General features: G+C 41.9%; 1 protein-coding gene across 7 annotated transcripts in view; it reads right to left on the bottom strand.

Annotated features, from left to right (window-relative positions):
• BMAL1 (basic helix-loop-helix ARNT like 1) overlaps window positions 1–12,350 on the bottom strand; it is a 112,526-nt gene that overhangs the window by 30,840 nt on the left and 69,336 nt on the right. For 5 of the 7 annotated variants that reach the window (XM_077114030.1, XM_077114034.1, XM_077114032.1 and 2 more), the window contains 2 exons: window positions 5,475–5,603; window positions 1,745–2,012 (listed from right to left, as the gene is read on the bottom strand). The gene's annotated coding sequence lies outside the window, so the exon portion shown is untranslated. The remainder of the gene's footprint in view (window positions 1–1,744; window positions 2,013–5,474; window positions 5,604–12,350) is intronic. The other 2 variants (XM_077114031.1, XM_077114033.1) reach the window with 2 other exon arrangements.

Raw genomic sequence — 12,350 nt, 5'->3', positions numbered from 1 at the left:
CAAAAGAACTACAAGTCGAGACCAGAGCTGGAAAGAAGACAGAATGAATGTTGGAGATGGGGATCCACTTCAGATAGGGTGGAAAGGGAAGAGCTCGCTGGGAGAGGAGGGGCAGGAAAGAGCAGGGTCCTCACAGAGAGGAGAAGCCTGGGACAGGCTCAGGATGTGACTTACTATGCTGTAAGATCTAGAAGGGGGTTGGTTTGGGGTAACTTGTTGAAAGTTTTTGTAGAGTTCAGAATTCAAGGTAGATGAAAGATCAAAATCAGGACCCAAGAGGACTTCCAAAAGGAAGTAGGAAACAATTAACAATGAGAGGGGTAAGAGAAAAGCAGAACAATGTTACAGGAAGAAAAAGGAATTCAGGATCTAGGAGATCAGACACTAAGTTTGCTAACAAGTCAATGGGGGAGAGCCTGATGCCAAGTTTAAGTAAGCCCAGCGTGGCTTACAAACAGACTAACAAGCAAGTGTTCTTTCTTTTCCTCTAAGTGTTATTCTCTCCATGTGCAGGAACTACACAAGGTGGTGGTGGTGGATGTGGACAGGGGTAAACTTTACTTACTAAAGGTTCTTCCCTTCTGTTAATGTTATCAGCCTTGCTTCAAGGGTTTGCAGAAACTTAGATTCAAACCAACTGTCCGGTCATTTATTCATTCGTTCATTCGATAAATTGACAGAACCTCTCAGACCAGGACCTCAAGGAAGTCCCAGGCTGGGGGGGCCAACAGACATGCCAGAAAAAACACAGCAGCAGGCAAGGAATAGGTACCATGTCTGCCAGGCCTTGGGTTCATTTCATAGATAGTCACGCGTATTCCTCACAATAGCTCTACAGGGCAGTGCCCTCATTTTTAAGGTGAGGAAAAGATTCAGACAGATGCAAGCAAGGTCACTCAGCAGGTGAGTGACAGGGACAAGCTTCCACTGCTCTTGGGCTGAAAAACCAGAGCAGAGTCCTTAACACGTCCTTGGAGTACTACAAGACCTGGTCCTGCTTCCCGCCCGGGCCTTCCGAACGTTCTCGAATGGCCGACCCTTCTTCTTACTTTGGGTCTTTGCCCAGAGATTCCCTTGGTCTAGAATGCTCTTCCGCCCCCTTTGTCCCCAACCTTTATCTGCTTAATTCCCACTCATCCTCCAGATGACTCTTCTCCAACGCTGCCCTCTTCCTTTATATTCTCATAGGCCTGCCACCTTAATTTTGTAGTAATTATATGTAAGCATATGTACCTACATATATATGCAAATGACTCCGAGGTTTGCTGCTTATTTCCCACTTGTGGACTGTAAGTTCTATGAGGGAAGTAACTCCTATGTTTCACTCACACTGTACCTCTGTCACCTGATAGATGTTCACTAAAACAAAGAAACCCAGCATCAACTCTCCCATGCTTTTATTTACTTCTCACTCCCTAAAGGCTTTCCAAGAAAAATGGACATGTGCAGAGGCTGGGGTCTGTGACCTAGCAGGGCTGATTTGGGGTGCTGCTGGGGCACAAGGTTCAAAAAAAGGACAGGGATATGAAATTGGAGAAATAAACAGGAACCCAATAGCCATGCTAGGGATTAACCTGGGAGGTACTGAGATCTCTTAAAAGCATCAAAATTTCTGGGAAACATTTGGAAAGATGGAAAACTTTGTATACTGTAATGAAGGCATTGTAAACAAGTTTGCAAAACATTTAAGAATTTATATTTTAAAAAAGCATGAAGTTAGCTCAAAATACAGGTTAGCAAGTACCTTGCAGGGGACTCCAACTCCAAACCGGGTTGAAAAGACCTGGGCCTTGCCCGCAGTAGGGAGCCGAGCGCCACAGGATATGGCTGGAGCTGTCACTCCCACTCTCTGGGCCCAAGTCTCCTCATCTGCAAAGCAGGGGAGTGGAATCAATGACCGCTGTGCCTGCCCACTTGCAGGTTCTATGGCTGTCAGCAGGAAGGCAGAAAGCAGGTAACACCTGGTCTTACTCAGGGAGACTAACGTAAAGCTGTGTGCCCCGTTCTGGCCCCTTTAACAAAACAAAACAGAGAGAGAGAGAAAAGGAAATTAATATAAATCAAGAGGACAAAGAGAAGAATATGTGGGACTGCAGAAGGAGGAGACAGAGAAATACATTGGGACAACCTAGAGAAGAGAGAGCTGGAGGAAGGAGAATCCAAATCCAGGAAACCAATAACAATAACCAATAACCAATAAACAAGAACCCAAACAACCAATAAACAGGAACCCATCTTCTCTTGGAAGAACGGCACAGAGGGGGATCCACGAGATACTGGTTACGGGGACAAGCCCCTGAGTGCTTCTCTGGGCAGCAGTTTCGCATCAAAATGAGGGGCCTGGAATCTTGGGGCTTCCTCCAACTCGTCCCACCATGGAGAGGCAACCTGGTGTGGGATCCCAGCACTGGACAACCTCAGCTCGAGTTCCTGTTCTGCTCCTCACATGCCACTGGGTGAAGCTCAGCAAGTCTGTGCACCTAACCCAGAAGTTACTCCATATGAACGGACAGAGAACTAGATCATCATTTCTGATGGTAAACAGTATTTGAGTTCTGGCTCTATCACTTACTAGCTGTGTGATTTGGGGCAAGTTAGTTAACTTCTCTGTGCCTCCATTTCTCCACCTTAAAATGGGGATAACAATTGCCCCCACAGCTATTGTTGTGAGGATTAAATACTTTAGTTCACGGAAAGACTGAGAAGAACTCCTGAGGGGGGGGGGACCCTCAGTGAGAGTGAGCTATTGTCAGCACTGTCACTTCACTGCTATGCTCACAGTTGAGTAAACCAGCCCCCTATGGTTAAGCGTGTGCCGGCTGTTCACTTTCATAACCACCACGGGAGTGAACACCGCTGTGCATATATCCCCATGCATTTGAGCCGTTATCCTTAGAATAAATTTCTAAACGTGGAACTGACAGGTCCAAACGAGACATTTGGTACATGCTGAAACTCTGCCCTCCAGAAAACCTCCAATAAGGGCTCTTATATTCCCAGTCAGAGCTCTTGCCAATTGGAAGGGGGTGGGGGAACCTACTGTTTTCACTCACATTTTTTATTATTGCTGATAGTGTTCATATGTCTATGGCGTTTGTCTTTTGAGGTGTGTCTAGTCACATCCTATTTTTCTGTTATGTTGTTGTTAGCATTGATGGGCCTCCCAAGTGCACTTGAACATGGCTGGAGAAAAACATACAACGAGCTGACTGCTCTTGCTTCCAATCCATGACCTCTCCCCTCAAGAGGCCTTCAGGGCTACCTGGCCGATCCTTACCTTCCTTGGCCCATTTTCTCCCATGTGCTATGAGGATATCACACTTGCTCTTCTCTCTTCCAACCTCCAACATCTCCCCAGTCCTCCCTCTCAGCTGATACCCTTGCCTATTTCACTGAAAAAAGAAGCCAGTGACTACATCTACCAACCTTCCTGGATGCTCCTATTTAAGGTCACCGCCCTCAACGTGCGCTCCAGACCCCAGATTCTCTCACCTACTCAAAAACGCTGCTCCAGAACATCCACTTTCCCCATTCTACTGGACTGTTCCCATTAGGATGAAGACATGCTATAACAAACCAATCTTGGGAAAAAGAAAACTTTTTCTGAAGATCATCCCCCTCTAGGTATTGCTCCTAGTCTATCTCCAATTCCTTCCCCTTATTCTCCATAAACCAATTCAAATCAGGCTTTTGTCTCTTTCACTCCAACAACACAGCCTCTGTTAGGGTCACTAGTGACCCCTCATTGCTAAATCCAACAATGAATTCTCCATCCCCACCCACCTGAGGCATCAGCAGCATCCCATAAAGTTGGTCTCTCCTGCCTTGTGCCTCTTGACTTCAGAAATGCCCCTCCTCATGGTTTTACTTTAGTGGCCACTTCATCTTGGTTTCTTTAGCTGGTTCTGTCTCACCTCCTTGGCCTCTAAATGTTGGAGGTCCCACAGAGATACTTGAATCTCTTCTCTATACTCACATTCTAGGGAGGTCTCACATCTAGTTTCAATGCTTCAAATATGATCTAGACTATGGCGACTCCCAAATTTATATCTCCAGCCTGGACCTCTCCACAAAGGCCAGATTTGTATAACCAACCAATTCCCTGGCATCTCCATTTGGATATACAACAGACACTTCAAACAATCATAGCCAAACCCGAGTCTCCCCAATCCAAACTTCTTAGTCATTCTCCTGTCGGTAAGTGGTGCTTCAACCCTTCTGGTTGCTCAGGCCCCAAGCCCAGAAGCCATCCCTGACTCCTTGCTCTCTTCTCACAACTTGTATCGCATCCATCACTAAATCTTGTTGGCCGAAGTTTCAAAATACAGATTCGACCACGTCTCCTTTTCTCCTTCATGTTTGCACTCAAATGCCACTCCATCAATGAAGCTGTCCTGAATACCCATATAATACAAATCCCCACCAATCCTCCATAACCACCCACCCTGCTTAATTTTTCCTCCATAGCTCTTGTCAGAATTTGACCTACTATAATTTACTTCCTTAGTTATTTATGGGCTGTCCTTTCCATTACACCATAAACAACAGGAAAGCAGTGATTTTGTTTTGATTATCGTGTGCATTGCTTGCTTCCCTAGTGCCTTGAATTCTTCTCAGCACATAGTAAGTGCTCATCAAATAGGCGCTGAATAAATGAATTAAAAAACTTGTATATTAGGGATATTCATTCTTTGTTGATTGCAGATAAACAAAGCAAATGCTTTTTTTCCCTACCTTTGCTTTTTTGCCTTTTAATTTTATGGTATTTGTACACATATGGAACTAAAAGTGACGTGTTTTAAAAATCCTTTTTTTAACCTCAAAATAATAAAAATATTTTCCTTTGTATTGACATTTTTATAATCTTATTTTTTTATTTAGCTCTTTAATCCATGCAGAAATTATTTTGGTAGATTATATCCAAGGCTGGGAATGTATTTCCCTCCAGTGGGTAGACAGTTGTCCCAACACTGGACATACATCTTGTGACCAGTAGTTTGAAAGGCTACTTTATTAATTCATTGTGTTTTTCTTGAATTACTGTTCTTTCCTTTTATCTGGTTATTTATATTTCCATTCTACTTTTATTATCTTGACACTATAATACATTTTAGTATCTAGTAAGGTAAATCCTTTCCCTCATTACTCTTCATTTGCAGAAATCTCCTGGCTATTCTCTCTGACTTATGTTTTGTGGTGAATTTTATATCATTAGCCCTATTAGAGACACTGTTAGGGTTAAGAACAACAAACCCAGAAAGAAAGAGCCCGACTCTCAGGGTCTTGGTGACCAGTAGAACCCTGGCCCCTTTGAGCGACATGCCAGACAGGGGGGCCACCACTGTGTCCTATTCCCTTTCTTAATAAGCAATTGCCTGGGTAAAATATTCCAGGTTTCAGGGCTCCTGAATGGACTGACTTCCTGAAGGAAAACGTAAGAAATTCACTGCCAAGTAAAGGGATCCATTTGTTACCTTAAGTTAGAGTCCTTAAGCTTCAGACCCAGCCTGGGAAGAGCAAGGGGCTGCTAGACTTGTTGGTCACCTCAAAGTGATTTTCATGTTTTGCAGTTTCCTTGCAGGCAGTCAACTTCTTCCAAAAACCTACAGTAGGGACCACAGGAAAAGAAAACCCAGACAGGTCACTTAGGGTAGAGAATCTCATGTTAGCTACAGGAGATGGATGTTGGAGCTAGGTTCCTAATTACAGGGAGGAACACTGAATGGCTCACCACCCCAGCCACGGCCAATTCTAATTGTACTCGCTAATCCGAGCGATATGGCTCTCCTCCAGCTGCTTGTTAAGCCTGAACTGCAAATGCATGAAGGAATCTGGCAGGAGACATTTTCAGCAAAAAACAATGCTCTTCGAGTTACTAAAAATGGTCTTGGACATGTCCTTAAGAGAAGGAAGCTAACTGTGGTTCTTCATTTCTCCTACAGAGTCAAGTAAGAATAATAGTGTGTGTTGAGTGTTATTTTGAGGCTGGCATTGTGCTTATTATGTGGACTGACTCCTTCAATCCTGAAAATAACTCTGAGGTAGATAACAATTATTTCCCCCAATTTACAGATACAGAGATTGAGGTACAGAGAGGTGAGTAAACGGGGTGTGGTCATGGAGCTAGAGGGTGGCAGGGCTCCAGTGGTTATGCTCACAGCTAAAAGCGCCCCTCGGCAACCTCTCAAGTGGACCTAGTTACCTAAATGCAGACAACAAAGAGTAATGGAAAACAAGTTTCCAGAAAACACTGAACCAAACTGACAGCAGGGCCAGCACCTAAAACTAATTGCTAAGAGAAAGCTAAGATGTTTAAAGAAAATGCCTAGGAAAGCCAAGTACATCTGGGGCCACACAAAAAGCCGAAGAGAAATAAATTCTGAAATAGGACTCATGCTAACGAAGCGGCAGTGCTTCTCTTTCCCGCACTAACTGATGGGAGGGCAAGGGGATCTCTCCTCTGTCCTTCTCACTCACTTCTCAAGGAGTCTTATGCCTCGGGGGAACTGGCTTTAAAAGGAAGGAACGGGCTAATCCATTCTCTTCTCTGCCTTGAGATGGCAAGACTTCGATTTCTATTTATTTGTGTTGCTGTTGCAGATTTTCATTTCCAAGACTTTGATTTTAAATGGAGCTTTCCTAACCTTTCTGAAGGAAACATCCTGGCACTTCATTTCCTCTGGCTAAACTTGCAGATTTTTAGTGAATTCTTGTAGTCTTTGGATTATGCATCGCTATCTTGATTTTTATTGAGGTCTTTAAATGAATACTTTAAATGAATATCTAGGAATAGAACTGACTTTGTCCTTTCAATGTATTCCTCTTTGCAACCTGATTCAGAAACTGAGAAAAGCAATTGTTTTCATTGTCTGGCTCTGTTAATCCTGATCTAGGCATGTGCAAATAATGTCACCAGAAGTTTTGGATTTCTCGTCCCTAAGCGTCAATCGATAGAGCAGCTTCAAACGTGTACCAAGTCCCTGAGGAAGTGCTGCTGGAGGCTCAATATCTCTAATTCTATCTAATTCTGATGCCCTGTCCAAATCACACTATCCTCTCAGGTCCCAAATTAGCAACCTGGAATCCACCCTGGGCTTCTTCCCTTCTCTTCTTCCCACATCCCAAAACTCCCCCCCCCCCCCCCCCCCCGCCCTTGTTACTGCCTCCTTCCGGCTGTCATCTCCAGGTTCACCCCTCCCCTCTGTGGTCAGAGATATGACACCCCATTGTTAAAAACCTCAATGGCTTCACTGCTCTACCTCAACCCTTCCTGATAAAATGCCAAATACTCTAGCAAGAAACACCAAGGGTCTGCAATCCTCCAACTTACTCTCCAATTCACTACCCAAAGCACCAGTCAGACTGAAACACTGGCATTCTCATAAGTATGCTGCCTCTGTTGTACCCATATTTTTGCAGGTGTGTCTCCCTTTGTCAGCTGCATCCCCGGAGAACTCCTGCTTTCCCTGCATGTGCCCCAATGCATCACCTCCTCTGAGCAGTCCTCCCTCCCTCCACTCTCCCGGGCTGCTCCTACCCCAAGTCCTTCACTCTCTGCAGCCACTGCCTGCCTTCTTGACTGTCTCGCCCAGAAGACCGTGAGCTCCATGCAGACAGGGCCTTATTTATAGGTGTCTCCCAGTATCTAATACCATGCTTCACTCAAGGTAGGTGATCAACAAATGTTAACAGACTTAAATTCATATCCTTTCTCTTTCCTCCACTTCTCTGAAACTTAGATGAAGGTTCTATTAAGTTTCAAGTCCCAAGCTCTACATGAAATTCCTTATTTTGAGTAATTGTTCTAATACTCAAATTTACCTTTTAGAAATAATACTAATAAATATTTTGGTACTATATTTTGCAAAACAGAAATTGGAAGGCTTTCCATATATGCTCAGACAAGGTAAAAAAAAAAAACTGAGCCAACTATAATAATTATTTTTGAAAACCTGTTTTCTCTCTGAGAATGTTTTTAGATATAATAAAATAAAACGACCAAAAAAGAAACAAAACAAAAGTCTTTCTGGGCTAACGACTTCCACAAGAGATTTGAGCCAAGGGAGTGGGGCTCCAAGAGGCTGAAGGTACCTGTGAGAAGGGGACCCTTGCTGAGAGGTGGACTCAGAGGGCAGGCCCTGCCTGGGGCTGCGAGCGAAGTGTTGCATAGTGACACACTCTGGGAAGAGCTTGGCCTCTGGCGCGAAGGTCAGGGGTCACAGGTGTGCCCACTTCTGAACTAGAGATTTCCAAAGGTGGGAGGGAGGCTTGTGACAGCCAGAGAGATCAGTGAGAGCAGGGCATGAAGGCATGTGTAGAGTCCACCTGGGAAGACACTGGGGCATACTCTATCCCATCTCTGTCCCCATGTTCTTTGAAGCATGTGGAAAGGAAGCTCAGCAGCTCCAGAGGAAGAAGTAGGGAGGCTGAAAGAGAAGTCACAAGCCTGAGCTGCCCCTGCAGAGAGACGCCTCACCAGCTGAGAAGGCCGAGGGCCTCAAGCCCCGGTAGAAGCCAAGGGGAGACAGCTGCTCCTCTGGGTTGAGTAGGGGGAGGCTAAACACCACCCCATAAAAAATAAAAAATAAAAAAAAACTGCCTCAAAGACCACCAATGCAAGGCCAGGTGTCTTTTTCTTCCTTTCCCTCGTCCCTGCTCCAGCACCCCAAAAATGCCCAAAGAAGAGAAGGAGAAGCATTGTTAATTGCACTAATGTTCAAAATTTTGGCTGCCACTCCCTGTGGAAAGATTGTCTACTGCTGCCCTCCTGATGTCAGGCCTGGCCATGTGACCTGTTCTGACCAAATGACATGTGAGAAGTGACAGATGCAACTTTTTTTTTTTTTTTTTTTGCACTTCAAAGTCATTTATTAAATGTTCATAGCACCATAATATATTTCTTTCAGTCTGTTTATCATCATTTCACAAGAGAAAAATAATCCATACAATGTGAAATTGAGAGATTTAAAGTCCCTACACATGGTTTAATGATCTATACGCTTTCATGAAATATGAAAAATGTGTTTGGTGTGAAGTGAGTTTATTTTGGCATTTTCATAAAACAGTCTTTGGGACCAAGGTTGTAAGAACTGGAATTAGTTTTAGGAATTGTAGGAATTATCCTCATGTGTGGTATTGCTTCTTATTCCAGGTATGTAGAAAAATTCCTTTATTTCCTACTTCACAGCTAAATCCCTTTACTAAAACCTGACATTTTTCTCTTGGAAATACATTATTCTAGATGAAGTCTTTGATCATTTGGTAACAATTCAAAGGACTATAGTAACGATAACATATCAACTCAGCAAGTCAAAAAGTATTTGAAAATTTCCAAATTATAGTTTACAAATGAATAGGTATAAACCCATGGGTACTGGAAATATTGAGAGTCTTTGTGGAGGGAAGGAGTTAGAGAAAAGAGGAGCTAATGGTTGGTCAGCATGAAAGGAAGACAATAGATTGAAGAGAGTAACATTGCTGAAAACAAGGCTCAGGAATTCTACAGTTTTCACTGAGGGCTAAATTATAACTAAAGGCTATCCTGTTAAGAATTGCTTAACAGTTTTAATAGCACACAAGATAGTATCTCTGTGTCTCTGACTGAGTTCTACTCAATAGATAAAATATGTATAAGACCCTCAGAGTCATTAATTGTATAATTTCTATCCTTCTCCCTTAGATTGTATTCCGTTTGTTAAGACTTGCCTGTTTGTACAACACACATCATTACAACACACAAATTTGTAAGAAGCTTAGATTCTTCATAAATTGTGTATACTTAGAAATTATAAAATGGGTGAGAAAATTGATGATGCACTTAACAAAAAGTTCTTTTTTAAAGCTTAGATAATGACAGAAATAATCGATCATATGTACTCAATATATGAATGTGATATAAGTATTGATTTAGTTTTAAAAAAAAGCAAGCATATTGTCTGCCTTGAATGTAATATTGGCTTTGCAGACTACCTGCCTATAAATATACTTGGCACCTTTAGTCTTATGTACTTCCAGTTTATGTCAAATAATAAATACCTTTGCAAGAGATTTTATACCAATGCGTAAATTTCTAAAATCATATTCAGATATAAAGACAGAGAGTAAGTATCTGGAAGTTGATATTTCAAAAGTAGCACATAGTTTTCCTAAGATTTGGAGGGTACATTTTATTATCAATTATCCTACAAACATAATAACTTAATATCCTCAAACAAGTTTGGGGGTTTTAAGTTATTCTTTGAGAATTTGTCCCTAAGACTCTGTTCAGATAAACTATGAACTGATTGGAAGTCAGAAGACTTCAAGCATAAAACTGCTAAAATGACCAAGAGTCAATGTAATATTCTAAATGATATGCACCAGTCCAACCAAAAGGGACCCCAGAGGCCCCAATTCATCTCCTGGCAGTAGTGGAAGCAGATGTTGAGTAAGTACAGAATAGAACTCACCCAGGAGAACTGAGTGCAGGATGAAAGTTCTGACTTGGAGCAAAAAGTTTGTAAAGTAAATGGAAAAAATTCTAAATCTAGTGGTGTGGTAATCTAAAGAGTGAAAGAGATCAGAGGGAAGATTTAGTTTTCAGAGATCATTGATGACTTTGGCAGACTTAAAACAGATGAGATAGAGGAAAGAAAGAGATGATAGATACAGAAGAGTGATTCTTATGTAAGAGGCAATAGCCTTTTATGAGACTGTATCTGAATTTCTTAGGAGGGGAGCAAGAGGACTAAAATAGTTCATGTGAATTGCTAAACAATAGTTGATGACATTTCATATGAGAAGGAGTTAAGTAAAATTGAGATAGAGTATATGTTTGAAATGCTTAGAAAGAAGGCATTAAATAAGATTGGTAATAGCTAGAGAGGATGTATATGTGGAATAATTATGTTGAGCAAAACAATGTTGATAATATTGGTTTCTTAGCTACCTTTGAGTACACTTTTGTTGATATATTATTCAATGAACGTGAAATTCATTGCACTCGTCCACGAGAAAGCTCTATATAAAGTCCCTGATATTACAGCAGTTTTATTGTTATTAATGGTCCAAACTGGAATAGAGCTCATTTGAACTCCCATTTGCTTTTGAGTGAGACAGCCAATCTATTTAAAAATATATTATGATTGAGTGGTCATAGTTGAGAGAACTGATTAGGAACTACTTCAACATGGAAAATGAAGAACTCATTGGCTTAATTTTCTGTTAACAGGGCTTTTGAGCCCTTTTTTTTTTTTTTTTTTTTTATTAACGGAAAGAAAAAAAAGAAATTAACACAACATTTAGAAATCATACCATTCTACATATGCACTCAGTAATTCTTAACATCATCACATAGATGCATGATCATTGTTTCTTAGTACATTTGCATCAGTCTAGAGGAACTAGCAACACAACAGAAAAAGCTATAAAATGTCAACATAAAGAAAAGAAACAAAAGTAGTAGTAATAGTAAAAAACAACAACAACAAACAAACCAACAAGCAAACAAAAACAAAAAAAAACCCTATAGCTCAGATGCAGCTTCATTCAGTATTTTAACATGATTACTTTACAACACAGATGCAACTTTTGAACACAACCCTTCACATGCTTTCTTGTCTCTGCCTGAGATCAGCAATTGCATGGATCGGGCTCCTCCTTTGGCCTAGGTCCTGGATAAATAGTAGCAACAAGGAAGAATAAACCTTTGTTCCTGTAAACCATGGAGAGGCTGAGGTTGTTCATTACTTCAGGGACCATCTTCTCTGTTTGCCCTGGACCTTTCCATTTCAAACTGAAAAGTCCTGCATCCAGGAATCCCCTATGTCCCAGACAAAGCAGGATGGCTAGTCACCTAAGGATTACAGTGGTTTATCTCATCGAAACTGACTGATACGGGAAGGAAGGAGGAAAGAAAATACTAGAACCTAGAGCCACTGATCTGGTAGGAAGAAAGAGAACAATGGCGTTTTAAACTGGACTAGTTTAATCTTCACGATAACCTATCTGTTAATTGTGATCATTATCTCAATTGTCAACTGAGAAGGCTTGAAGAGGCAAAAGTATCTTGCTCAAGATCACACAGCTGGGACTGAAGCCCAGGTGTGCCTGGCCTCACTGTCTGATTCTAACTCACATACCACGGCAGATCCTGCTGCCAAAAAACACCACCACAAAGTAAAATACAGGGAAAAAAGCAAAGACAAGCCATCCTGGGGAAGGAATGAGAGGAAATTTAAAGAAATCCTGGCTCAGAAACTTCAGAAACTGAGCAAACAAGTTCTCCCTGAGGCCCCTGCCAGCCAGGGCAGAAAGGGAAATGCTCAACTTTGGCTATGTCAGACTAGGAAGTCTATTAGCTCATCAGGAGA

The sequence above is a fragment of the Tamandua tetradactyla genome, chromosome 8 (assembly GCF_023851605.1).
Source record: "Tamandua tetradactyla isolate mTamTet1 chromosome 8, mTamTet1.pri, whole genome shotgun sequence".
Taxonomy (NCBI): domain Eukaryota; kingdom Metazoa; phylum Chordata; class Mammalia; order Pilosa; family Myrmecophagidae; genus Tamandua; species Tamandua tetradactyla.
This window is presented reverse-complemented; position numbering and strand designations above follow the sequence as displayed.